Consider the following 27,728-nt stretch of genomic DNA (forward strand, 5'->3'; position numbering starts at 1 on the left):
ATGTCGAAGAAAGTTGAATCTATAAACCTCTTATGTCAGCACATGAATACCTGGTGCTTTTTGGGATAAATATTGATCTCCTCTAACATTGATAACTTTTCAGAACGGAACAAATTCACGTCACAGCAAAACAAAACATGATTCCACCGTTTTCACATAAATCATAAATTTCAATGAAAGGGTGTACCTTCACATCAAAACAGGTTTACACAAATGAGGTTCAAGTTAAATTTACGGAATGTAATCTCCCAGTCTGAGTCCACAGAAGGGATTTAAAGCCGATTAAAATTTACCCGTGAATCGGGGAAATAGTTGTGTACTGTTTTCGTTTTGTTTTTTATTCAGTTAAGCAGTTTCAGTTGTGCAGTTTCTCATATCACAGAAATAGCTATTTTTTAGGAAAATAATTTCCCAATGTGGTAGTGTGGTAACACAGTGTATATTTAGCTAGAAATTGAGTAAAAAAAAGCAGTCGAATTGGGAACCTTCAATATTTTTTGTAGTTGGTAAGAGCCGAAATACTAGCGGTTATTTACTTGTTTATACTTTTTTTATGAATTTCAACGTAGTAGAGATTATTTATAGCCAAACAATTCTACCTAATGTTGTTTGGTTCCCACTGGGATTTGCTACATCTATGTGCAAATGTCACACTACCAACAGTTAAAAGCTTGGCCAGTGCTATAAATATTGAAGCTACGTTTTAATTATGTTTCTCCCCTACAAAGGCTATTTAATTTTATTTTGTGACCGCCCTGAGAGGTACAATTTATGCCTAATTAGATAAAACTATAATTAGCCAGATGAAAACTAACTCGACTGAAAAGAATTAGTTTTGAAAATAATTTCAGCGCTCATTTAATTAATTATTCAGTGAAAAAGTGATTTTAAACGTCATATTAGATTGTGAATTTAGAAAATCTTTCCCATTCATTCAATATGAACCGTATTTTTAGAAGTCAATTTAGTTTAAACTGCCGACAAAATGTTATTTTGCACCAACTGTATCCCGCGTTAACACTAACGTTCTGATTTTTTTCCCGCACCCGGGTAAAAATTAGTCTATATCCTTTCGCAGGCTTTGAGCTATTCGTGTACCTTTCACTTAAATAATATATCTTTGAGCTATTCGTGTACCTTTCACTTAAATAATATATCTTTGAGCTATTCGTGTACCTTTCACTTAAATAATATATCTTCAATGGTTTTGGCGTGAAAGCTATTAGTGAGAGCTTCTTCCCACCCTAGAGAGTAACACACAATAGAATCCACAATAATATTTATTTAGGAGAAAATTATAAATACATTTTCATGAAAGCACAATGACATGACACAACACAGACAACCCATTTTTTTTTATTATTCTTTTTAAGTACTCCAAATTCAAAATTGGTTAATAGGCCAGTAGGCCGACAAGTAGTATATAAGAATTGAAACTTTAACAAAAGCCTACCTACAATGGTAGGGATTTAATTCTTTGTACTCTGTGGTATTTTCATGGATGTTAACTTGTTTCGCAGTCCATCATTGAATTCCCTAGAGATTCACTCGTACTCGTATTTTCACTATTCACATTGTTAAGTACGTCATGAATATTTAATATTAAGCGTTTAAATGCATTATGTTTATTTGAATAACTGTATTTCGCTCTATGAAATATTCCTGTGTGTTGTTCCTCTATATTTCCCAATGGTATACGAAAAATAACCGAAATATTATCATTCAGCCATGGTTTTCCGTATGGTGATTTATTTTAGTCGAAATTTGATTTTGTTTTGTTTATTTTCGGAGATAAGCTGCAGATATACAGATATTATTTAATTGTGTTATTAGTCTGTAAGCTTTCTGAAAAATTAAATAAATATATTTTTGTATCTCGTAGACTTCATGAAAAGAAGAGGAGTTGCAGTTTTTTTTTTAATAAATACTTTGAGTATTACTGTAGAGGTTGATCGGTCACAGGAAGTAATAAACCTATTTGAAAAAAAAAATTACAAGTAAATCTGGTTAAGCCAGTTTTAATAAAATTCTGGAAATTTCAAATATAATCAAAAATATATAGGTATTTTCATAATTTTATGTGCATGCAAATACTACAAAAAACTTATTTTAACCATATGAACGAGAAGCTTCTATTTTTTTTACTTATAGTAACGAGTTTTGACCTCGTTCTCGAATATTCACAATAATAGTAAATCAGGGATGTCGATAACAATATTATTACATAAATATTTGGAGTGTTGCCAGCCTCCTCGTCACTTATTGCTAAGTTTATCTATTAAGTAGATGTCAAGTTTTGCCGGAAAACGAACTTAGCGTGATTTTTCTAACCCCTCCTAAGTTTGGTAGTTCTTGAAAGTTTTGTTTAGTGTTTTGTTCTATCCCATACTAAGGCGGAAGCTTATATCGATTGGCTTTTTTCAGGTGATTCAACTTATGCGAACCTTCTTCACTTTCTATAGAAAGTCGTTACTGAGAAAAACTATGCAAAGTTCTTTAAATACTTAAACATAATATAGCTACTTGATATGTAATGTTAAAGAGATTTATTAACTAAGAAATATATTAAGCTCTTGGGGATAAGTCGACGGCATTTGTGACCCTATTAATTACTGTAAAACCGACATCTAGAAAAGCCATAAAACTCGAAAAAAACTGCCTCAATTTTAAAAGCCTAGCCACGTTGTTTCTCTAAAGCAAACTGATAAATATTTTCCAATTATTTTTAAAATAAATTAGCCGTTATCGTTAAAAAGGGCTATTAATTTTGGAAATATAGTGTTCTAGTTACATGCGGTACACCTATTTGTATTACGTGATCCGGTATTTGGAATCATTCTTCGTTTAGGTAGTGTGTGCTGAGCTTAATAACAGTGGGGCACGCAATGCCGTGCTATTTTCGGTTCAAATTTTTCAAAGTCTCTTATTAAGCGGTTTGCACACTGTTTGAGAATTCGAGCTTTTTGCCGCCGGTTTTCGCGCTAGTTGCATAAATTCCTGAACTAAAATCGTTTCTCTGTTCAGTTGGTCGGTATAAAAGTTGGCTCTGGATTTAGGTGGGAAAATTGGTAGTAATAATTTTAAGTTGCCCGGACTGTGTGTTTGTTTAAAAATACTTGTGGCTTGTTCTGTTTGTAGGACAAAGTTCTCTGTGTAAATGGATCGACTTTTGTAAGGAATTCATCACAATGATTTATGATAAGAACCTGTAGAACGATACTCGAAGGTTTACTGAAAATGTTTTAGAGATTTTGCATTTATTCAACCTACACATAAATTGAACGGATTTATAAGTAATATCCGCGGGCAATCAAAAACTCAGTGGATATTTTATGCGGGCAATTAGTATTACACAGTTTCTAACAATGTCATCAAGATAAGTTCAAAATTGTTAGCAGCTGTATGTAATATATTTAAAGGCTTATTGTTTTGAAAAAAAAAACACCCAATAACCCATTTATTTCATACATATATTACAACGTTTTTTCTAATTACAAAAGTAGGTAAATACCCTTAACTACCTTGAAGTTAGTGTTCATATCTATAGATAGAACATACCATAGACACTAAAAAGTTTTCAATCACAAAATTACAGGTTCTTTGTAACATTAATAATGGAAATATCGACTGTAAACTTTAAAATTCAACCTCGTTTCAGGCTGTAGACTCGGAGCAATTTGGTATCATTGCATAAATAATGAGGGTAGTCTACTAAAAGCTTTGTTGTCCTACTACAATTGCCTTGTAATTATATCGCATCGTCTGTAATTGGCTTAAATAAATAAAAAAATGAAGCAGTATTTTTAGTTTAGGGGAGTATTCTAGTCTATGCTTTTGAGCGGCAGAATTTAAATAAAAATATGCAGTGCTCAGACTTGTCTGTTTACATAACTAAAAATGAATATAACTTAGTTTCACTATAACTCGAGAATGATTGAAAATGGTGGGCTTATTATATACTTGTAGATATTCCAAAAAAGGTTTCAAATGTCAGAAAATATGTTTTCAGACATCGATTGGTTTGCCGGATCAGCTTTTGACAAAACTAAATAACTCAAAAACTGTTTTCAAACCAAAAAATATCCAGTCCAATAATATTATAAACAGTTTCAATAACAAAATAAATATTGATGCCACAGTTAGCTAAATTCCCCAATTTTCAGCAGCGACAATTCAAATATAACTGTGTTTCAGGAACTGCAGTGCAAATGTTCGGCTCATTTATTGTTTGAATAGGTTTCAGATTTGGTCGCCATATTGACTTTGTTCTGTTATTGTTTTAGATTTGCGATTATTGTGAGTATGTTTGGTTTACGAATATGGGGATTTTGGTGTTTGTAGAAGTAGAAGTAGTCATATAGAAGTAGTTATCATTTTGAAGTTTTTTCAATAAGTAGATATTGTCAGTAAAAGAATATGTATGGAAACGGATGGAAGCAATCAAGGCACATCCCGCCAAATTATTGACATCCGTTACGTTAACTGATAATAGTTTAACACTGAAATTTACAGAAAGATATCCAAATATAGTCCAAAGTTTTTTTTCCTTCAAGGATAAAGCAATCCAAGGCGCTCAACGCATTAGCGCTTGACTCACTCACTCACTCACCTACGTGACCAGCAGACTGAAAGATCTAGTAGACAACAGATCTGCTAATTTTGTATGCAAATTCACAACGGCTTTATATTTAACTAGTGTTAGACCGTGATTTCACCTGCATGGGAGTGCTTTGTGTTAATCAAATAGCTACTTCGTTCTGTCAGTCGATAGACGTCCTCTGTTGGACAAAAGCCTGCCCCAATGTTCGCCAATTTATTCGATCTTCAGCAACCAGCATAGCTAACTTACAAAAAACTAAACAGCTACTACATAGTCATTAAAATTAGTCCATATTTTTGTGTGAAAAAGTGATATCTTTAAAGAACAAAATAGTATCATTAAAGTGTAAAAAAAAAACAAAAAATGAAGTATAATTTCCACGAAGCTACATACAAACAAGATTCACCGGGCAACAAAAACAAAAAAATCCCGTGGACACAATTGCAAGACATCGCTTGTACCAATAAATTAAAGTTCTCTAGTGTCTTAAAGCGCTTTAAAAGCTATATAAAGCGTCGTCTGAAAAATAACAGTGCTGAAATAACATCGCAAACAGCGCTGCAAGTTAATTTGCTTGTTACCGTAACCCGCATTGTCTGACTTTAATAATTTACTGGCTGGCTTTATTCTGATTGCTAGTTTATCGGTGTAAATCTTAAATGAGTTTTTTTTTGTATTTTTTTTTACTATTACGTTGTCTTGTTGTATGTTTAAAGTTGTTTTTTAAATGTTTGTTTTTAAATTGTGCATCATTTGTGATTTATTAGTATCATCATCTTCAGCCTTTTTGTCGTCCCACTGCTGGGTACAGGCCTCCTCTCTAAATATAACGGTGTTTAAATAATTGACTGATCTGATAGTGATATCTTATGTCTATAGCTTTATCTATTTTTGGGACAAATCACATCGTACCTACAAAACATTTCTGCGAATTCTAGCTTTCAAAACATCTTGACTTCAATCCCCAAAAAACCGTAAACAATATTTATTTTAATTTATTTCTGTCTTCTCAAAACGAGTTTTCGAAGACTACAAAATAAAGCTTTATTTCACGATGGTGTTTATGGAGTCCAGGACTCTAGCAGACAGTCATTGACATAAAATCTTAATGCTATGTCCTAAGCCTTATATTTGGCCCAACAACCACCAAATGTTCGTAATTTGTCCCTCTTTATTGCGAATAAAATGATATATTGGAATATGAACGTGGTGATATTTTAGGTAGGTAGGTAAAAAAATATTGATATTTGGCTAAAAATAACTGACACAAATCTTTACTAATATTATAAAGAGGAAAACATTGTTTGTTTGTTTTTAAGGGCTAAACTGAAAAACTACTAAACCAATTTTAAAAATGATTTCACCGTTGCAAAGCTATGCTCTTCCCGAGTAATATTTTATCCCGGTACCTACTTCCCACGATACGGGAGTGAAACCGCGGGAAAACGGCTAGTGTTATAATAATTTAAATTTGGATGTGAAATTAAATAGACCGAGGTACAGTTCTGTCATTTTGGTCTTACTTTAAAGGAGAGATAAAATAATTTAGTTTAAGATAAAATACTACTAAGTTTCTTCAACATTTTTAAGTCAGTCTCAAAGGCATTATTAAAATTGTAAGATTGTTAAAACTCCTTTCATCCCTTATGACCTATTTCTTCATTCTATTCTAAATAAATATTATTCATGATGATAATAAATGTTCCTTTTGAGAATCTGTTGCATTAGTTTACGATGCTGCTTCAATGTAACTTGACATAAAATGAAGATAAAATGCTTTAGTGAAAACTAAACATTTTACTGTGAATTTTATTGGCGTGTTGGATTTAGGTTACGGTCATAGAATAGCTGTGGTTTTCATTGCCCAATATTGTATACTTAATAACATGTGGTAATTTTAAGTTTTATTCTAACTCTCCCGTAGTGGGCTGGAAGAGATTTCCTAAGAAATAAGTAGTGCTTTTGTACTTGGTTGTGAAATAAATAAATGGTTTTTAAATAATAATTCATAGTGACTGATTTTAGTGGTACTATTTATATATCAGTGCTAAATAATCAACGTAGTTAAATTTTTGATGATATAATCTATACTAATATTATAAAGCTGAAGAGTTTGTTTGTTTGTTTGAACGCGCTAATCTCAGGAACTACTGGTCCGATTTGAAAAATTCTTTCAGTGTTAGATAGTCCATTTATCGAGGAAGGCTATAGGCTCCTTTTTATCCGGGTTCGTGCAGAGGTTTCCACGGGATGCGGGTGAAACCGCTGGCAGAAGCTAATATAAAAATATAATTATGATGAGTTTAATTTTGTTAGAAGGTGCTAAACCCAGGTAGTTACTACCGGATCGATTCGCAAAATAATCTTATTTTCTCAGGGAAGGCGGGAGAATTGCTAACATGATACTTGACAAATAAATGAAAAGCATATGTGTAGATCAAAGCCTCTTCAATATTCCGTTTGACATCTCTGGTACGACTCGTAAACTGCCTGATACAGTTACGTTTATTGACTAGCTAGTTCTCCATGTCTGCCTAGTGTTTTGATATACGTAACTTGAAGATACGATAGCATTCTAGAATATTCCGTTTTAGGATGAAAGCTCTGCTGGAAATGCGAGCTATGGAAATGTTTGTGTAGCAGTTGCAAGTAAAAGCTTGTATTTTTACATGTTAATTTACCTGAGTATTTCTCAAGTATAGGCAATATGAAAAGGGTCATGGGTGAGATCATTCTCAAACTTTTGACCCGAGAATGTAATTTATGGGTCAAAGATTTATGACTCAAAGTTAAAAAAAAAACATTTTATTTAGAGCTATCAATTCCCTTTTTTATACAGAACTTGTTGTCTTTGTTATATAAGAGTGAGCCTCTCTTATGCAGTATACTATAACGTAGAAATGTGGCTTATGACAAAAACAAGATAACTTACATACAAAAAAAGTTATTATTGATTAACTTCTGGTTTTCGAAACTCTTGTATATTATTTGGTGTGTAGTACACTGACTATATTTTACCTAACCAGACTAGACATAACACATACACTTTGTAGTCCCCATCCATTAGTTGTAAGACGTATCTACCAACAGGTTGCTTCGTAACATTAACGTAATCGCACCGACATTTTCTCCCTTTCGTAATATTACCTGCAATCTATCTTCTAGCTTTTTGTACGTTTTCTAAAGCTTCAAGTAACATGCATTTGTTGGACAAAAAAAGGCTTTTTGCTGGTCCCTATATGGATAGAATTTTCTATCCAATATTTTTGGAAAGTGGCCAAAAGAATATTATTGCAATATCCAGCGAATGGTATGGATATGACCTTCTAAAAACAAATAAAAATGATTATGAACCCAAACGTTTGGTGAATGAAAAAAAGAAAATTTGTTGAAAAAAAGAAAAGAATATTAAACATTTCAAGACTGAAAAAGCAAGCAAGTATGTCACTTTCTACAACATTTAAATAACTGCTTATATATATATATATATTTTAAGCAGAAAAAAAACGAAAAAGGTGTAAATAAAAGGGCTAATAAATTGCTGCAGTAAAACATTTCTGTACCTTAAAGTATGCCCTCAATTTGTTATTAGTCCACTTAAATTGTCCCTTTCACCCTTCCGCTTAGATCGGTTTAAACTTATACGAGTCGTAAATCTTTGTCCGGTCGTTTATAAGCCTCCAAGCGAAAAAAGATGGTTTTGAAATTTGAACTCTATTAAGTAGTAAAATACAGTTCTTTTTATTTTTTCTGTGTATAATAGGTGCTTAAATTGTTTGCTTGTTTTATTTCTACATACATACAATATGGATATGAAAATAGAGTTTTCAAAAGTATAGAAATATGGAAGCGTTTCTGAAATTCTATATGATATTCTCAAAGTATGTTGATTAATAATAATATTACCTGCCTGATTTATAACAGAGAAAATATATATTTGAGTTCATTTCAAAGAGTGACAAAATTGTTAAATAACACTGCACAACTGCAACTTTATTTTCAACCCAAATTAATATTATTCAGACAGACCTGCCTAATTTATCTACTACCTCCATGAATAAGCTGCAATTTGTTCAGAACAGATTAATTTTACCCAAAAATATATGAGAGCAAATTTTATATTCCTGTAAAGGATATTCAACTTACTGAAATAAAATGAAATAGTGGAATTGCTTTATAGTGAGAACGAAACGAATGTTTGGCAAATGCGAGCTTCCTAGAACCTTTTCACATACGTATATATTATATGACTTGTGAGCTATATCGTTGGGATTAAAGAGTTTCTTGCCGCATACGAAATGTTTCTTAAGAATATCCTTGCCTTTGTGGGTACAACTTTTAAAAAGGTACACGGATTTGAGTTTTGTGGTAGGTCTATGGTACAGTTGATAGCTTAAAGCTGTGTTTTTTAAATATCTAGTGTGTTATGGCTTTATTTGACTTTAAATAGCTTTGTTTTAGGAGGGAAGATTTGTAATAGGCTATCAGTTCATCATACATTTAAATCTTACATACTAACGGCCAGTTTCTTCATCAAAAGTTAAAGTTAAAGTAAAAGTAACGGTCAAATTCGTTTTTTCAAGGCTAAAGTGACAGCAAAACTAATAGAAAAATTGAATTTAACCGTTACTTTTACTTTAGCCATAACTTTAACTTTTGATGAAGAAACTGGCCGTTAGTAAATAAATATTTGTATAACTGTCAAGAAGTAAGCTCAAATATAATTTCACCATTTAAGAGTTACTTAGTCTGTCGCTGTGTAAACCACTGCTTTTTAACTTTTTTTCAGTACTTTTGTTTTGATACTCAATTTTGTCAACAACTATTGTACCAACTAACTTATCGTTTCGCTACACAGATATACATATACATGTGTAGTTAATCAACATTAACAGTTCTTAGCTCAGTATCTAGGTCCCACTTTGTGAACAGGAGAGGGTCATTTATCAACTTTGCCAATGCGGGTCGGTGGACCGCAGATATGTAGGTAAGAAATTCTCTCTGAACACATGTTAGTTTTCTCACGATTTAAAATTGATAATTTAAAGTAACTTTAACAAGTAATCAGGAAGGCTAATTGTGGCTAAGTCAATTCATGTTACTGCCTGCAAATAGAGGGTGAACGACCTCAGTCACCACTGAAGCGAAGGTTTAGACATTTTTTTGGTTAAAATACGGGTTTCATTTGGATTTCTACGTTATAATATTTTTAGTGCTTTATTACCACATCATCATATTTATGACGGTAAAGTTTTGTGCGTGTGTGTGTATGTACGTTACTTACTCACGCGCAAACGCGGAATTAAATGAAACTTAGTGGTTATTTATATTTTTAAACAGATGCGGGAAGTAGTTCCCTTGAGAAGCTGGTAAAATATGTATATAAGTTGACTATTATCTGACTATTATCTTTGAATATTTCTTAATATTGTGTACCCCAGTGCCCGCACTATGTTATCTTAACACATCTGTACCATTTACAAGGTCCACAAGGAATAGAATATATGTATGCTAATATTCCTACTATTATTCTAACCAGCATAATATTATGACTATCATGACACACGAAATGCACTTGCATATAATAACAGTAACTAATTAATTCTCGTGGCGTTTATTATTATTTCAGAATTAATTTACCTAATAGGCTGTTAGTACCCTGACCTATTGAACTTAGTACACTACAGGAAGATGAGATTAGGTACTTCATCATCTTCCTGCCCTGTTCAAAAGTCATTTGGGTTCGGCGCAACATGTCTTTTTCTTCCATTCCTCTCTGTCAGACGTCATACTTACATCCACTCCCTTCTGCTTCATGTCCTCTTTCAGGCAATCAATCCATCTTTTCCTCGGTCTACCTCTGCCTCTCCATCCTTCCACATTCATACTCAGCACAGATTAGGTACTTATAGTTTAATATATCTAATGGTTACTTAAGACTTTCAGTTAAGAGATTGTAATATGAGGATAATAATAACTATGGATGGCGTCTTGATTTTTTCACATTATAGTTTATGAATGGACCTTATTTCTTGAAAAAATCACACGTATTTACCTCTTTTAAGGTTTGTAAATTTGAAAATGGGAAATTAACATATTGAACGCAATCACACTAACGCAACTATAAAAGAAAATTTTAAAATGTGTGCCTATAAGATTAGTACACAAGTCCAAATGTAATATTGGTGTTGCAAATTAAACTCACTACCAATAACAATAAAGTGGATATTTCAGTAAGTCGTACTAGTATTTCTATTTTCATATCAGCACAATGTACAAGTTCTTTTAGAATTCGTTTCATATCGTCCCTGCGTCATGCCGGCTGAATTTATTGCTTTCCACTTTTGTAGCGTCATAGTATATTACTATTGAGATTTGTGAAAAACCTCTAAAGGTTGCAAGAATTAATCAAAATTCCTGTAATTCCTTTTTTACCTGAATGAAAATGTTATAGACAAGTTCTACCCAGGTTTCAACAGAATTACCGCAACTGGATAAAAAGTAGCGCCCATATCTTACAGGCTCTGGGCAGTCAAACAGTCAGACAGACTGGTGAACGGACAGACACGCATATTTATAAATCTAAGTAAGGATTTTACCGATTTTCAAAATGAAAACCAAATTTTTGTCATAAAGACTAAGCTTTTATGGTGCGTAGTTTGGTATAGGTATCATTTAGTTTAGCTGTTTTCGCTTATCAGGTAATGAGACCTTCATGCTAATCTAAAGTGTGCCATGTTCGCAATAGTGCCTACTTTTATAACAAATACATACGAAATGGGAATTTACGTACAAGCTGTGATTTTGGAGAACATTATCTCTTTGTGTATGAAAAATATCACCATCATCTCCCGAGCCTTTTCCCAACTGTGTTGGAGTCGGCTTCCACTCTAAACAGATTCAGCTGAGTACCAGTGTTTTAAAAAGAGCGACTGTATGAAAAATATCTACAGGAATTAAACATTTTACCAAATAAAAGTCAGTGTAGGTACTTGTAAGAATATTATTTTCTACTTATTTGCGCTTTTTGCTAAATATTTGATGCCTTTGATGTTGAGATATACAAAACTTTATAAAGTCCAAACACCATTTTCAGGACTCATAATTTCTATTCATAAGTACAGAAGAAGGGGTCATATCTTCTTAAGATAATAATCACTTGCAAGGATTACATTTCCTCCCTCACCCGGCGTGAGAGAGTGACTCCATCTACTTATCTAATATTACAAAGTACACCACTTTGTTTAATCATAGTCCGTAGGTACCTACCTCATTTTGTATTTAAGTTTATGTTTTGCTATGGCAATGACAGATTTTTATTTTTTCACTTTCTCAGCGTGGTTGACATATACATTTATTGGTACCAAATTTCAAATCTCCAGTGGCAACCGTCAGTGAAATTATAGTCATGGTAAAACTGTAAGGGTTCCTTGTTGCCTTAAGGATTTTAATTTGAAAAGTAGACATATTGCATACTTAATTATTATTTATTAATAGATATATTAATCGATTTTGGTTATTTAAAACAAATACAGGATACCAATACCTAGCTGATATAACTAAGTTACAGATCAATAATACTCATCAAAATAACTTGACATGCATACGTATACAGCTACACCGTATTATGAGCGAGTAAAACCGCAAAGCCCCGCTAGTATTCCTATAAAACCCTTATAATGACCTAAGTCGTTTACAAACCCGATTTTTTTATAAATCCGCTATATTGTGGTATGACGAGGCTATCTGAAGGGTAATAAAAGGGGAGAAAAGGGGATTTAAGTTGCGTCAAACTGTTGTTACCCCTGTGTTACCCCTTATTCTTTTTGTAAAAGCTTGTGTTGTCATTTGTCATTATGAAAGTATGAAAGTTCGGTTATTGGCAAAGTTGTAGTGCAGAATGAATTTTGATTTTTAATAGTCAATTGATCATTGCTAAGCTTTTTTTTTTGTTTTTAGGGATTATATAATATTAATATACTTAACCAAGATAAAATCTTGAAGAGTATGTAGTCATATTTAAATGAATTTAGTTTTTATCGTACCTATAAGGGTTGTTTTAGCCGTATATGTGGTTGAGTGTGTTCAATCAGTGTCATTGTAGTTTTATGGCATAATGATAAAAGAACCTTCAAAATGTCTTTAAACTCCATAGAAATAAATAAAAAGGTTAGTTAGTCTTAATTTGTAAAAAAACTTGGATATATATGAAATGCATCATAAACTAGTTACTCTACAACTTTGAGGACTATCAATCCTTCTTAACAACTTTGTATATTTGTATATACAATGTAGGTAAAAAAGCTTAACTACAAAATAACAAATCTGCGCACCAGTAGGTAACCTTCGCTTGCAACTTGTATGAGTGGTATTGTCATAATTATCAGCCATTTCATATCAATAATTTACGACCACATTGAATGTAAAATTAAAAGTCCATTAAGCTTAAAAGCTTTCATATCAAAAACAATCATAATAAAACTACTTCCCATGGTGTGTTTGACAATATGATGTTTAAAAAAATACACGATTTCAATTAGTTTTTTGTAGTAAGCCTATGGAAAGTATTCGGGTATTAAAGTACATGAATTTGATATTTCGATAGAAATATGTATTAATACTGCATTTACTTTTCAATACGAGATCGAAGGGATATATAAAATATGTAAGGTCTAGTATTTTTGTGAAAAATACAACCAGATTTTTTATATAATTGGTGTGATTTAGATAATTTTTATTACGAAATATACTGGCACCATTTTCCTCCAAATCAATCAAAACTATTACATTTAATAGTGTTCAATCCTGATAACGGATTTTTAGGGGACTTATAATTATAGTCATTTTCTCCACCGATCAATAAATATAATATTACCGTGGAACCAAATAATAGCATATAAGAGTGCATTTGCGTGTTGCGGTATATTTATTACTAGAAGAAACTATTTAAAGAAAATAGCTTTTAAAAATATACAATCTTTTTATATTTTTACGGATCTTGTTATAAAGCCAGGTAATATCTGTACTTAAGAATCTAATCACAATAACCTTTGCATATAAACAACATTGGATTAAAACGAAAATGTATTTTCTAATCTACGTTGCCTTTACCATTCCTAAAACATACACAAAAAATACTTACCTTTAAAAAAGATAACTAGGCCGACCCATTTTCGAGTAAATTCTCCGAAACTTATTGGGATAATGGCATTCGAAAAAGAAGTATTTGATGATCCAAGCACTTAATAAGCGTTACTTATTAAGAGTATTTTTATGGTTAATTTTATGCTTATTTCGCTTTTTTTCATACTGGCTTTTACCCCATGGGATACGGTTTCACCCGTGCGCTTACAAAAATTATTAACATGGGAACTATTTCACGTACATATTGTACATGGATAACAAGTTGCCTGTATGTTACGCTGATACATAAACTATATTGCTATTATATTTATTAAGTTATACTTTATGCACTATGCATATATCATTACATCTTTTTGTGTGACAGAGGAACAAACATCCATCCATACAAACTTTTGCGTTTATAACATTAGCAGGATGTAAAAATGTGTTTATGTTTAAACTGTATAGCTCTGATTTAAGCCAAACTCTACATTGAGGATTATAGAACAATTGCAATGTTAAGGCGTATAATACCTACCTACACAATTGTGTGCTACTAAAGTGACATCATTCCTATAAGACGTGGGTGCAATCACAAGAAACAGATAGTTATTTCTAAAGGTAATACATATCAAAGATTAATCCTATAAACCCATATTACACGTTGAGCGATGATTAGTGGCCAAGAGTATGTTTTAAAGACTTCCCACATGGGTGGAGTTTCTCAATTCACATGCTTTTTTGTTTTCTTAGTTTTCTCCCATCTGGGCAGGTATCCAAACCTTGTAAGGTACTAACAGCTAGCATTAACAGCTTAGAGTTTGGAGTGCCACCAAATGTTCCATGTTGTGATCTTTGGCACAACCAGTTGGATTAAAGATGTTATTCAGATGAAGGTGTATATTTGTCACGAGCAAGAACAAATTGTAGACATACGTATCTACGTTATTAGGTATAATGCCAATTTGTACAATTTTGATCTTAAAACTAATTGAAGTAGGTGACATAATGGCCGATCTTAGGATGTGGTGGATTGAGACGAGAAGGTAAGCATGGAATATTTAGCAAGCTAATAAGATAAAGTAGTTTTGTACTTTTTAGTACCAATATATTAGAATTAAAGCCGAGTAAATATAACTCGTAGTCAATGAGTATCGTAGTTAGTCATAATTTTTATGAAGGTTACTCATTGATTTCACAATAATCCAATAGAAGGTTTGATACACACTGTGAATCATGAATTAAAGTTTTATAGTGTTGTGAAATGTTTCCTACAGGGTGCCAATATAAATAAATTAGTTCATTAGAATTGTATTTACTCTAAGAAGAAGTAATTTCTTGTAGTTTCTACCAAGTTACAAAATAATACATATACTTAAAGCAAACAGAATCATTTTATAATAGTTAAGTGTTTTTTCAATAAAACGCAATTGCAATAGTACTAGCTGTTCAGCGTAATAACGGGTTGTTGTTCTATTTACAAAAGCATGCGTGTCGACTTACCGACGGCAATATAATATTTACAGCCCACGTAACACGGAGGAAGGAAAGATGAGCGGAGGTGCCATAAGGAAGGCGTCTTCTTGTAGGTCAAGTACCGTACGGAAGGCGTGATCAAAATAATCAACTACTAGAACGAACGGGTAGAACTAACGAGACGTTCGGATTCCTTGTTTTTGCAAATCTAGACCTATCTGTCAATGATTGGTCTTGATTGATCGGCTACTTTATTTTGAAATAAATAGGCGGGTTCTAAAGGAGGTGTGTAAGGGCGGGGCTAGGGTCGTTCCTCGTATCCCGAACTATTCATTTTGGTGCGCTACGTTCTTAGGAGATATTGCGTTATGACGTCTCCGCTAGTTATTTTATTCTTCATGGCACGTTATTATACATGGCTTCAGTATAATAACATTATGCATCAATGCACTCGCTGTTCGTATACTTGTTTACATTATTACCGGGAATATGGCGACTGCATTATGCATGGTAAACGAATCAATTTGTTGTCAAATGATATTACGTTTTAGAGCTTGATGTAGGTTGATTAGTGTCGGCGTTAGTTTTGTTGTGATAGCCAGGGTTCATATTAGACTTATAATTAAATATTTAGTTCATAAATTATAAATATGTATATATGTAGCTATATATGGTTTATCAGTTGTGTTAGCACCCAAAACACAAGTTAATTAATAACTTGCCATGGGGCTAACCGACCGTGTGTGAAAAGGTGTCCCGACATTATTATATCATAAAGGAGAATGAGTTTTGGGCTACCTCTCCTCTAGCATTCAGTGATACATCAATAGAAAGCAAATTTTATGTTGAGTATTTTCTTGTATTGGTGTTACTGACATTAACGGAGATAGAACAGGTGTTTAGTGAAATAATAACTACCTAAGTCTCAAATCTGCTCTAAGTTATAATGTAATGACAATCAGTGGAAGGTATATTAATAAGAAAAGTTGCATTTGGACCAGCGAACTTTGGGTATAGAAGACAGTATAGGTACATGCTTGTCTGTTGGAAAGTTTCATCAAGTACAGAGCAACAAGCAACAAGTAAAGCAAAATTACTCTTAATAGAGATATATTCCTATTATGTACTCTCTTATGTACTCCTCTTATGTTCTCTTATTATGTACTCCTCTTATGTACTCTATAATGTACTCCTCTTATGTACTCTCTTATGTACTCTCTTATGTACTCTCTTGTGTACTCTCTTGTGTACTCTTTTGTGTACTCTCTTGTGTACTCTCTTATGAACTCTCTTATGTACTCTCTTATATACTCTCTTATGTACTCTCTTATGTACTCCTCTTATGTATTCCTCTTATGTACTCCTCTTATGTACTGCTCTAATATACTTACTCCTCTTATGTACTCTCTTATGTACTCATCTTATGTACTCTCTTATTTACTCCTCTTATGTACTCCTCTTATGTACTCTCTTATGTACTCCTCTTATGTACTCTTTTATGTACTCCTCTTATGTACTTTCTTATGTACTCTCTTATGTACTCTCTTATTTACTCCTCTTATGTACTCCTCTTATGTACTCTTTTATGTACTCCTCTTATGTACTCTCTTATGTACTTTCTTATGTACTCATCTTATGTACTCTCTTATTTACTCCTCTTATGTACTCCTCTTATGTACTCTCTTATGTACTCCTCTTATGTACTCTTTTATGTACTCCTCTTGTGTACTTTCTTATGTACTCTCTTATGTACTCCTCTTATGTACTTTATTATGTACTCTCTTATGTACTTTCTTATGTACTCTCTTATGTACTATCTTATGTACTTTCTTATCTACTCTCTTATGTACTTTCTTATGTAGTTTCTTATGTACTCTCTTATGTACTTTCTTATGTATTCTCTTATATACTCTCTTATGTACTATCTTATGTAGTTTCTTATGTACTCTCTTATGTACTTTCTTATGTATTCTCTTATATACTCTCTTATGTACTATCTTATGTAGTTTCTTATGTACTCTCTTATGTACTCTCTTATGTACTCTCTTATGTACTTTCTTATGTACTCTCTTATGTACTGCTCTAATATACTTACTCCTCTTATGTACTCTCTTATGTACTCATCTTATGTACTCTCTTATTTACTCCTCTTATGTACTCCTCTTATGTACTCTCTTATGTACTCCTCTTATGTACTCTTTTATGTACTCCTCTTATGTACTCTCTTATGTACTTTATTATGTACTCTCTTATGTACTTTCTTATTTACTCTCTTATGTACTCTCTTATGTACTATCTTATGTACTTTCTTATGCACTCTCTTATGTACTATCTTATGTAGTTTCTTATGTACTTTCTTATGTACTCTCTTATGTACTTTCTTATGTAGTTTCTTATGTACTCTCTTATGTACTCTCTTATTTACTCCTCTTATGTACTCCTCTTATGTACTCTCTTATGTACTCCTCTTATGTACTCTTTTATGTACTCTTCTTATGTACTTTCTTATGTACTCTCTTATGTACTCCTCTTATGTACTTTATTATGTACTCTCTTATGTACTTTCTTATGTACTCTTATGTACTATCTTATGTACTTTCTTATGCACTCTCTTATGTACTATCTTATGTAGTTTCTTATGTACTTTCTTATGTACTCTCTTATGTACTTTCTTATGTAGTTTCTTATGTACTCTCTTATGTACTTTCTTATGTATTCTCTTATATACTCTCTTATGTACTATCTTATGTACTCTCTTATGTACTTTCTTATGCACTCTCTTATGTACTATCTTATGTAGTTTCTTATGTACTTTCTTATGTACTCTCTTATGTACTTTCTTATGTAGTTTCTTATGTACTCTCTTATGTACTTTCTTATGTATTCTCTTATATACTCTTTTATGTACTCCTCTTATGTACTTTCTTATGTACTTTCTTATGCACTCTCTTATGTACTATCTTATGTAGTTTCTTATGTACTCTCTTATGTACTCTCTTATGTACTCTCTTATTTACTCCTCTTATGTACTCCTCTTATGTACTCTCTTGTGTACTCCTCTTATGTACTCTTTTATGTACTCTTCTTATGTACTTTCTTATGTACTCTCTTATGTACTCCTCTTATGTACTCTCTTGTGTACTCCTCTTATGTACTCTTTTATGTACTCTTCTTATGTACTTTATTATGTACTCTCTTATGTACTTTCTTATGTACTCTCTTATGTACTATCTTATGTACTTTCTTATGCACTCTCTTATGTACTATCTTATGTAGTTTCTTATGTACTTTCTTATGTACTCTCTTATGTACTTTCTTATGTAGTTTCTTATGTACTCTCTTATGTATTCTCTTATATACTCTCTTATGTACTATCTTATGTAGTTTCTTATGTAGTTTCTTATGTACTATCTTATGTACTCTCTTATGTACTTTCTTATGTACTCATCCTATGTACTCTCTTATTTACTCCTCTTATGTACTCCTCTTATGTACTCTCTTATGTACTCCTCTTATGTACTCTTTTATGTACTCCTCTTATGTACTTTCTTATGTACTCTCTTATGTACTCCTCTTATGTACTTTCTTATGTACTTTCTTATGTACTCTCTTATGTACTATCTTATGTACTTTCTTATGTACTCTCTTATGTACTATCTTATGTAGTTTCTTATGTACTTTCTTATGTACTCTCTTATGTACTTTCTTATGTAGTTTCTTATGTACTCTCTTATGTACTTTCTTATGTAGTTTCTTATGTACTCTCTTATGTACTATCTTATGTAGTTTCTTATGTACTTTCTTATGTACTCTCTTATGTACTCTCTTATGTACTCTATTATGTACTCTCTCTGTATTTCTATTTACACGTTTTTTTATTCACCTACAAAACTTAAATGTAGCCTTACCACTGAAAACAGTTAGCAATAGCAAGAACGGTAATTGTTTCAGTGTACCCATGGGTGTAAACACAGGACTACCATTGTTTCTTCACAAGTACCTTCAGTTTACGAGACCGGAATAATTTGAACGTTTACGAACTTTTGTTTTTGCGAACGCTTGCTAGACTGTGATGTTTGGTATAAAAGTTTAGCGTACTTTAAGTGACGAATTAAAATTAGGCAAGTACTGCGTTCTGATGTTGATTTTGATATGATACAGGTAGTAATCAAATATTGAATGATTTCCAATATAAAATATTGTGTACGTTGTGCTAAACAGGTTCATTGTAAACTGAATTTGAATAGTGTTACTCAAAGTCAAAGGGTTCTATGTCATATATGTAAATCGATAGAGACTTATTACAGGGTCCTTCTTATGAAACGTGGGGTGCATGCAGAAAACTGGTTACAATATTTGACTTACACTTTAGTGTAACCTTTAGGTTGACTCCAAGAAAATTATACAATACAAGTTGAAGTAAAAAGTTATATGAACTATAGGACATTCACAACATCACAAAATACATAACGAAACCGTCACCGATTCGCAATCAAGTGGTTTTTTAGGTTGGTTGACAGTACACGTAGGTGTCATAGCAAAGCGTGGAACAATCCTCGTTTAGAATAATTTATAATTAGACGAAACTGCCAGGATTATTTGTGGAAAGATACATTCGGATTCCTTATTTTTAAAAGGTTACGCCCGCTGAAAACTGACACAAAGATAAATACTGATTATCCCAAAACAAATGGGAAATGGATTTGTTTTGAATTTAACGGGATTAAATCAGGAATAATGAAATAGTTTCCGAGAAGGCTTTAAATAAAATATCGATTTCTTTCTTGTGACGTCTTAAGGGTATTTGGACCAATAGTAACACTGGATTGTTTAAGTTCTTACTGGCAAGTAGAAGCACCATTATTTCAGTGTGGTAAAAATACAGTCATATACGCATTCACACATATCATCATTTACATAAAACTTTAAAGTAAATAAATTTTGCCTTGTATGAAACATTAAGAAAATGTATATTCATGGAAAAAATTAAATTCTGAATAACCCTTGTTAAATCCAAATGTTTTTGTTGTAAACTAAACATAATACTTAGACTTTTTAAAACTTGACATAGAGGTTAAAAAAAGAACTTAGTTTCTAAGCAATTTTTTTTGCAGATAATGAGTCTGTCATCATCATCCTCCGAGCCTTTTCCCAAACTATGTTGGGGTCGGCTTCCAGTCTAACCGGATTCAGCTGAGTACCAGTGCTTTACAAGAAGCGACTGCCTATCTGACGTCCTCAACCCAGTTACCCGGGCAACCCGATACCCCTTGGTTAGACTGGTGTCAGACTTACTGGCTTCTGACTACCCGTAACGACTGCCAAGGATGTTCAATGACAGCCGGGACCTACAGTTTAACGTGCCATCCGAAACACAGTCCATGGTGTCTAAGATATACTTAGAAAGTACATACAAACTTAGAAAAGTTGCATTGGTACTTGCCTGACCTGGAATCGAACCCGCGCCCTCATACTCGAGAGGTTGGTTCTTTGCCCACTAGGCCACCACGACTTTATGATAATGAGTCTGTATGTAGAGTTAATTTAGGAACTACTAATAAATTACTTAAATAATAATTTGGGGTTCTTTAAATATGACCTACTTCGCAACAGGCTTTTCTTCGTTAAAAATCCTTACTTAGATTTTTTCCCGAATGATTTTGCGTGAGAGCTAGACTTTTATGAACTAATTCAGTATTTTACAGATTTTCGGTGCTTTATTTTTCTTATTTACATTCGGTTTCATTATTTACGAATGTCTTGCATTGTATTGAATTGATGCCGCGAATTAATAAAATGATGTTATTTGATTCCGAGTTCGTGCTCTTTGTCATTTGACGTCACCACCTTTCTGCTTTTGTTACCAAAAATTTGCTGTCACCTCATTTGCAAAGAAAAACGATGACTGTATTGGTAATGTTAAACAAAATATTGGGTTTTTAAAACTGATCATTTATTCCTTTTTTGTTCGTTATCAAAGTTTTATTGGGGTCATTAATATAGTCCAAAATATATTCTAAAGCTATAAAACAAAGTTATCATATATAACAGTATCTAAAATAAATGACTAACGCACACAGACACAGTCCGATGCTTCAGAAAGTTCAAGGATAATGAATGGCCGCGTAGGGGATTGACTGTGCTACGACAGCGTAGTCACGTCGTAGCATTTGCTACGGCGTAGCAATATATTAACGATAACAATTTGATTTATTGGTTATAACTTAGTTTTGCTTTAAAAGATTTACATATAAGGGCCCAGCATTTCTAAAAATAAGTGAAGTAAGCACAAGACTCATAGGAAGTGGCGAAGGGTAGTGTAGGCATTTTGGGGGCTGTCTTTTGTAAATTTTGACGTACAAAAAGTGCTGTTTTGCGGTCAAGATTAAATAAAAGATTTTTAGTTTAAGCTTAATTTATAAATTGGAAAATCCACTAGATATTGATACTAAGTTTAAAATCGGTATTGGTATTAAAGTTTCATAATAACAAAATCAGGCGATGTTTGCTTATATAGTTAGAAACATAAAATAGTCAGTTTTCGACGCTGGGCGACCCTTTTGAAAGTACGGAGTAAATAACATAGTTTTACGATGTTGTGTACTTGAGTACATAGATACTTGTTAGAACTTGTGATACAGGAGGTTGTAAATAATAAGTGACTCAATCTGGTTTTGGTAAAAGTACTTGGAAGGTTTTCCTAAACCGGAATATTTTGGTGTAGCCAAAACTTTTTTGAAAATGCATTTTATAAAATTTTGCCAATCAGCCTGCTATCATTATTTTTGGTGCTTATTCTATATAGCAAATCGTGGTGGCCTAGTGGGCAAAGAACCTACCTCTCGAGTAAGAGGGCGCGGGTTCGATTCCAGGTCAGGCAAGTACCAATGCAACTTTTCTAAGTTTGTATGTACTTTCTAAGTATATCTTAGACACCAATGACTGTGTTTCGGATGGCACGTTAAACTGTAGGTCCCGGCAGTCATTCAACATCCTTGGCAGTCGTTACGGGTAGTCAGAAGCCGGTGAGTCTGACACCAGTCTAATCAAGGGGTATCGGGTTGCCCGGGTAACTGGGTTGAGGAGGTCAGATAGGCAGTCGCTTCTTGAAAAGCACTGGTACTCAGCTGAATCCGGTTAGACTGGAAGCCGACCCCAACATAGTTTGGGAAAAGGCTAGGAGGATGATTCTATATAGCAAATGCCGAAATGTTAGGCACCTAATTTAAATAGTTCTTAGATCAAAATGGTACAATTCGTTCTGGCTAGCAAGATCACATATTCAGAAACACAATAACCTATAAACATATTGCCATAATCTTTTAACTCCAATAATGAAATTTTTATCATCTTTCTAACAACAATTCCACCCACAAAAGTCTCTCAAGAGAAATAGCTTGTGAACCAAAGAAACAAACACTTCAACACGCGTACGCAGAACTTTCAAACTAAACCCTCTTCCTACATTTAATTACCGCAGTTTGGGAAACTTGGTTCAACCAGAGACAGCCCTGGCAAAGAGGCATTTGCATACAGACCTACTTCGGGCATAATACTCCTTGCCTTCATATAAATTGCATGTAGTTTCTTCCACTCCCCAGTGTTCTCCAAGCTCACGAAACCTAGACACCTAAAAATGAAACTTTAAGAAATTATTCACACACCCACACATAGACACACACAGAGTAAAAAATGTAATATTAAAAAGTATTTTGTTTGAAACGATGCCAATATTTATTCGATGTCCCTCGCTTGAAAAATTGTTGAAGCTTAGAAAATATTTTACATTGCTGTTTTTATTTATACACTTTGACTACAAAAGGACATATTTACATACCTTACTCCCGTCAGCGTTGCCTCAGCGAGACCTTTTTGTGGTAATTTTTATTTGCATGCGAAAATACAGATGGCAGCATACCGCACATGTTTAAAGGACTTTAAGAAGTATTTTACTGAAAAGCTGTTGGGTAGACTGTACGCCACACAGTTTAACTAAGCTGGATTAATTTTGGGAGTATTATTAAGCGCTTTGCTTGCTTGTTTGATCTTTGTAACCCCTTTTTTGTCAGCAGTCTTTCACCACATTGAAGTAAGCTTTACCATGCCTGCTCAATGAATACACTCAATTATTGCTATATATTATTCAGACTAAGCTTTATCCGCCAATAGATCAATGCGACTCTTCGAAGATAAAATATTGATATGCTTTATAATCATAATATTTCTCAATATAATCAAAAAGAGTTCATACTATACCCAGTCGATAATAAGATCTCATTTACGTCTACAGCTGAACATTTCTTCCTCACTGCAATTGACAATATCGGCTCCGTAATTGGTCATTGCGCACGGCAGATAAGTTCGAAGTATACACAGGAAAAAGTAAATAAGAGAAAAGCTGCGATGCATTGGAAATATTTATTTAATCAGGGTGTTTTGCTTCAATAAATCTTACTTACTAAATTGTGTGAAAACGATATAGTAAGGTTTTACAAAAAGAAACTAAGAAGAGGTTGTATAAGTGATATAATTTATGTAACATCACAAAGCAACAACATCGATTTACAAAGGAGAAGCGATCAAAAATACATAAACATAATATTCAAAGTTTGCCTGAAGATCTAGATTCTGAAAGCAAAGTGTAGGTTCGGGGAGGAAAGTTCGGCCTTACAGTGGGAGAGAATTATCTAAAGTATGCATTCAAGTGGGGAGGGCAAAGCGTTTTGGTTTTAGCTTATAATTTTGCAATATTACAAGTATTTTTATGTTCTGAGCTACAACTCTGGCAGGTCAACTATTTGCGGAGAGTCTTTTTCAAATATATTTTTAAAAATTAAGCGGATAACTCTATTGCAGAAACAAAACTAAACAGTATAGAACTTTTTATGTATGTTTAAATTTCGGTAACATAATTAAAATATATCAATAGAAATAAAATAAATACCAATGGCCGATATTCACGACCGTAACAAAATCTTCGTCTAGCCCAATATTCAAGTGTTCAAGTGTAAAGTTTTTGTTATCAGCTGTCGTGGGAACGATGTTTTCAATGATCTAACTTTTAGTCAAGTCCCCTAAATAAGTCCGGGGAACTCTGGCTTCGGGGGATTTGATAAATTGTTACAGATTGCGGGTAGTTAAAGTTTTTGTGTACCTGTTGTTGAACTAGACCCCAAAGGGATTCGCTAACAAATATAATTGGAAAACTTCCATTTATCAAGGTATTAATTAGATATTTTTGTATCAGCAAAAGTTGTAATTCGTGTCTCCTTGGAAGAAACTTTTTGTGGAATATAGTAGTTTTGATACATTTTCGATTTGGTTTTAGTTTATTTAATCATACGTTAGATATGCCTGTGGTCTTGCTACATATTCTTACTAAAGAAGATAAGCTTTTATTTGCACTCAAAAGCGAACGATATTCTTAACTGAATTTGGTATGGTTAAGAAAATAAGCTGTGCTTTTGTACTTGATCCGTGTCCGTAAACTATTAAATAAAGATAGTGCGTTGAGATGATTATCTATTTTATGTCTTCTTATCAAAAACTACGGACTACAGGACATTTTATAACAACAATATTTGACCTATGACATTTAACTAATCCAAGACCACCATACGAACCAAGAACTTTCACCACACCTAATTACCGCCTTAAATATTAAATTAAGCGGCACAGACACACATACTCGTATATACAGTCCATCGACCACATTACGTTTTCTTAATTCTCAATAAGTCATGGTATCCACATCGATTGTGCCTATTCTCGGAGTAGTAAGTTCACACACGCGAACGCTGCACGTGGTTCAAGAAAGGCTTTTTTCCACACTTTTATCGTAGAAATAATGTGATTTTGTTGCATAGTTACTGTGAAATTGTAAGCTTGTGAACGTAGAAAATACTCGTAAGTGTTATGGACGAGTAAATTGTTTTTTGTTTGTAGTTTTTCCAGTGAATTCGGGTTGTGTTATTGTGCAAATAGAGGTAAATGAAAACAAAAAATGACTCTCGAAGTTTAACATTTTAATGAGCTCAATTAATTTTAATTTTTTGATTGAGTAAAAAAAAAATTGCTTCATTTCTGTTATTTGAAATGGTAAAATAAAATGTACGAGTGCTATTTATCAATCATTTATTTATTGAAGTGAAATACGGATGAAGTGTTCGTCTAGAATTAAAGCTCGGTTACTGACTCTTTTGACAAAAGTGTTCTAAACAGAATTCATTCTTGCGCCTAATCCTATGGGGATCTCTGTAAGTTCAAGTTGCAGAAGCATAACACAATAATTTTCCACGAACATGAAATGTGTATGCACAATCTCACTATTCAGATCTGAGAGGAATATGCTATGTCGGTAGCAAAACGTGCTTGAAATTAGAATGGCCGTGTCCGAGCGAAAACATTATGCTTTATGTCTTTATTTGTTTTCTAAGAAGCTCAAAAATATATATTTGCACTTACCGCATGTTTTTAATCTCAAACAATAATTAATTTCACTAGTTTACACGGTTTTTATACTCCAGCTGAAAGTTGTTGAATTTTATTTATCTATCTATAGGTAGTCTAGGAAAAATATTTAAAAAAATCTATCACGTCCACATTTGGAATTATATTTAATTTAAACAACACGAAAAAACGGACCATAAACAACTAAAAATTATTAATTTTGGACTTCTTTTTGTAGCTTTCGGAATCGGTTTCTCTTAATATAGACCAGGAGTAGTCTCCCAACATATTTTCGTCCCAATAGCCTTGATAACGATCTTCAAAAGCCTTTAAATCCTGGTAAAATGCTCTCTTTGTGCGTCGCTCATGCTTCCTAAGTTTTCCGGAAAAAAATCCAAGTGAGAATGTAGAAAAGGAATCAATTGACATGTTAACACCCATCTTATGATAATTTTGTAATGAATCACTAACTATCTCTTTATTGTTTTCACTTTTATTAATGCTGAAAAAGTCTCTAACAACAGTTTTGAATGAATTCCAAGCAACTCTTTCAGTCGTAGATAAAAGAGTATCAAACTTAAAATCACTTATGATTTTGCGTACTTGTGGGACGCTAAACACCCCCTCTTTAAGTGACATATGCATATACAATACCCGATATAGTTTTCCTATTAAAACCCGAAGTCTTAGTAACACAAAAGTAACAGTAATTTTCGTGATTAGTTGGTTCCCTGCACAACATTTGTGTACCAAATGGCAGGTGTACGTTTTCTTCTTATGACCATCACAGTAAAGTGATTCTACAGCTCTCACAAAACACATAGTGAGCCCAGTTTTTTCTTGAATGGCCACAGGAAATCCGAAATAAAGAAGATATGCAATTTTCAACGATTCTGTCATATGTGTTTTCTTTTTTATAAATATAAATTGTCCACAAACATTACAAAAGCGATCACAACTTTATTTACAGTGTCTAGGAGACATTTTATTTGAATTATATAAAAAATATCTCTTAAACTAAACAAGTAATGCAACACCAAAGATCGGTAGTTAAGAATGATTCCTAAAAACAAATATTTGAGGGCAGAAAAAAAATATGACGTGATAGAATTTTTATGTTGTTACTTTTATAATGTACAAAGGTAGCGAAGAGTACTGGTATAGATTTTGTAAGGGGTATATGAAAAAAATAAAAATTTGTAAACTAGTGTTTTCTTACCATTGTGAGAATTTATTTAAATAACATGGGGTATGGGTATTTTATATGACGTGTTACCATCCCGTTTTATATACAGAAAAATGTGTAACAACACACACATGACACGTTACTCATTGACTTAGAAATTTTCTAGTTAGGGTAGGTTAGGTAGGACTTTAAAAATAATAAAACTATATCTTAGGGATTTTCATTATGTGCCTGCTTTTATATACAACGTAGTTTATAGAGTTAAGCATTCTAGGTAACGTGTATTTATATAATAAATGCTGGTCTCTAAGGCTAAATGTCAAGTCTCTTCACATTTCCTGACCTTTAATGGGTCTTTCTGCGTAGTTTCTGGTTCAAAGCAAACTTTCAAATGTACATAATCACCAAAACTTTTGATGTATTGTTTCAAGTTCTAAGTTAAACTCTGGTTTTCATATTAAACATTAAAATATGTAGCACGCAGGAAAATAAAAGGCTAGCTTAACAATTCAGAAGTTAGAAAATATAAGTTTAAAACAATCATAGAAGTTATATTGCGAGTGCAAGATGTTGTGCGAAAAAGTTATGATGACAGTAACTGTGCAACTTAGTTAAGCTTAGAGTACCCGCATACTGTAGACTAAAAAGCCGGCCAACAGATGGCAATACGATTTTTAAAGAAAATTTTGATTTCAATCAAAGTTTTCAGTCGTTCGGAGACCGGCTAAATACCTAATCTTTGTAATGTGCGTACTGCAATTCATCTTCATACTGATTTACGACACAGACTATCGGTCGACTAAAAGTTTGCAGTGTGTGGATATTCTAAAGCTCAAGAAGTACCTTTCAACAGTATGACAATGTATATGAAGAGGTTATTGACCTCTCTCAGTC

The 27,728-nt window shown here is 32.9% G+C and overlaps 1 protein-coding gene across 1 annotated transcript in view; it reads left to right on the plus strand.

Annotated features, from left to right (window-relative positions):
- Positions 1-27,728, plus strand: part of LOC124637218 (protein unc-13 homolog A-like) — a 92,282-nt gene that overhangs the window by 46,490 nt on the left and 18,064 nt on the right. The gene's annotated exons all lie outside the window — the stretch shown is intronic.

This window comes from Helicoverpa zea, chromosome 15 (genome assembly GCF_022581195.2).
Source record: "Helicoverpa zea isolate HzStark_Cry1AcR chromosome 15, ilHelZeax1.1, whole genome shotgun sequence".
NCBI classification, from domain to species: Eukaryota; Metazoa; Arthropoda; class Insecta; order Lepidoptera; family Noctuidae; genus Helicoverpa; species Helicoverpa zea.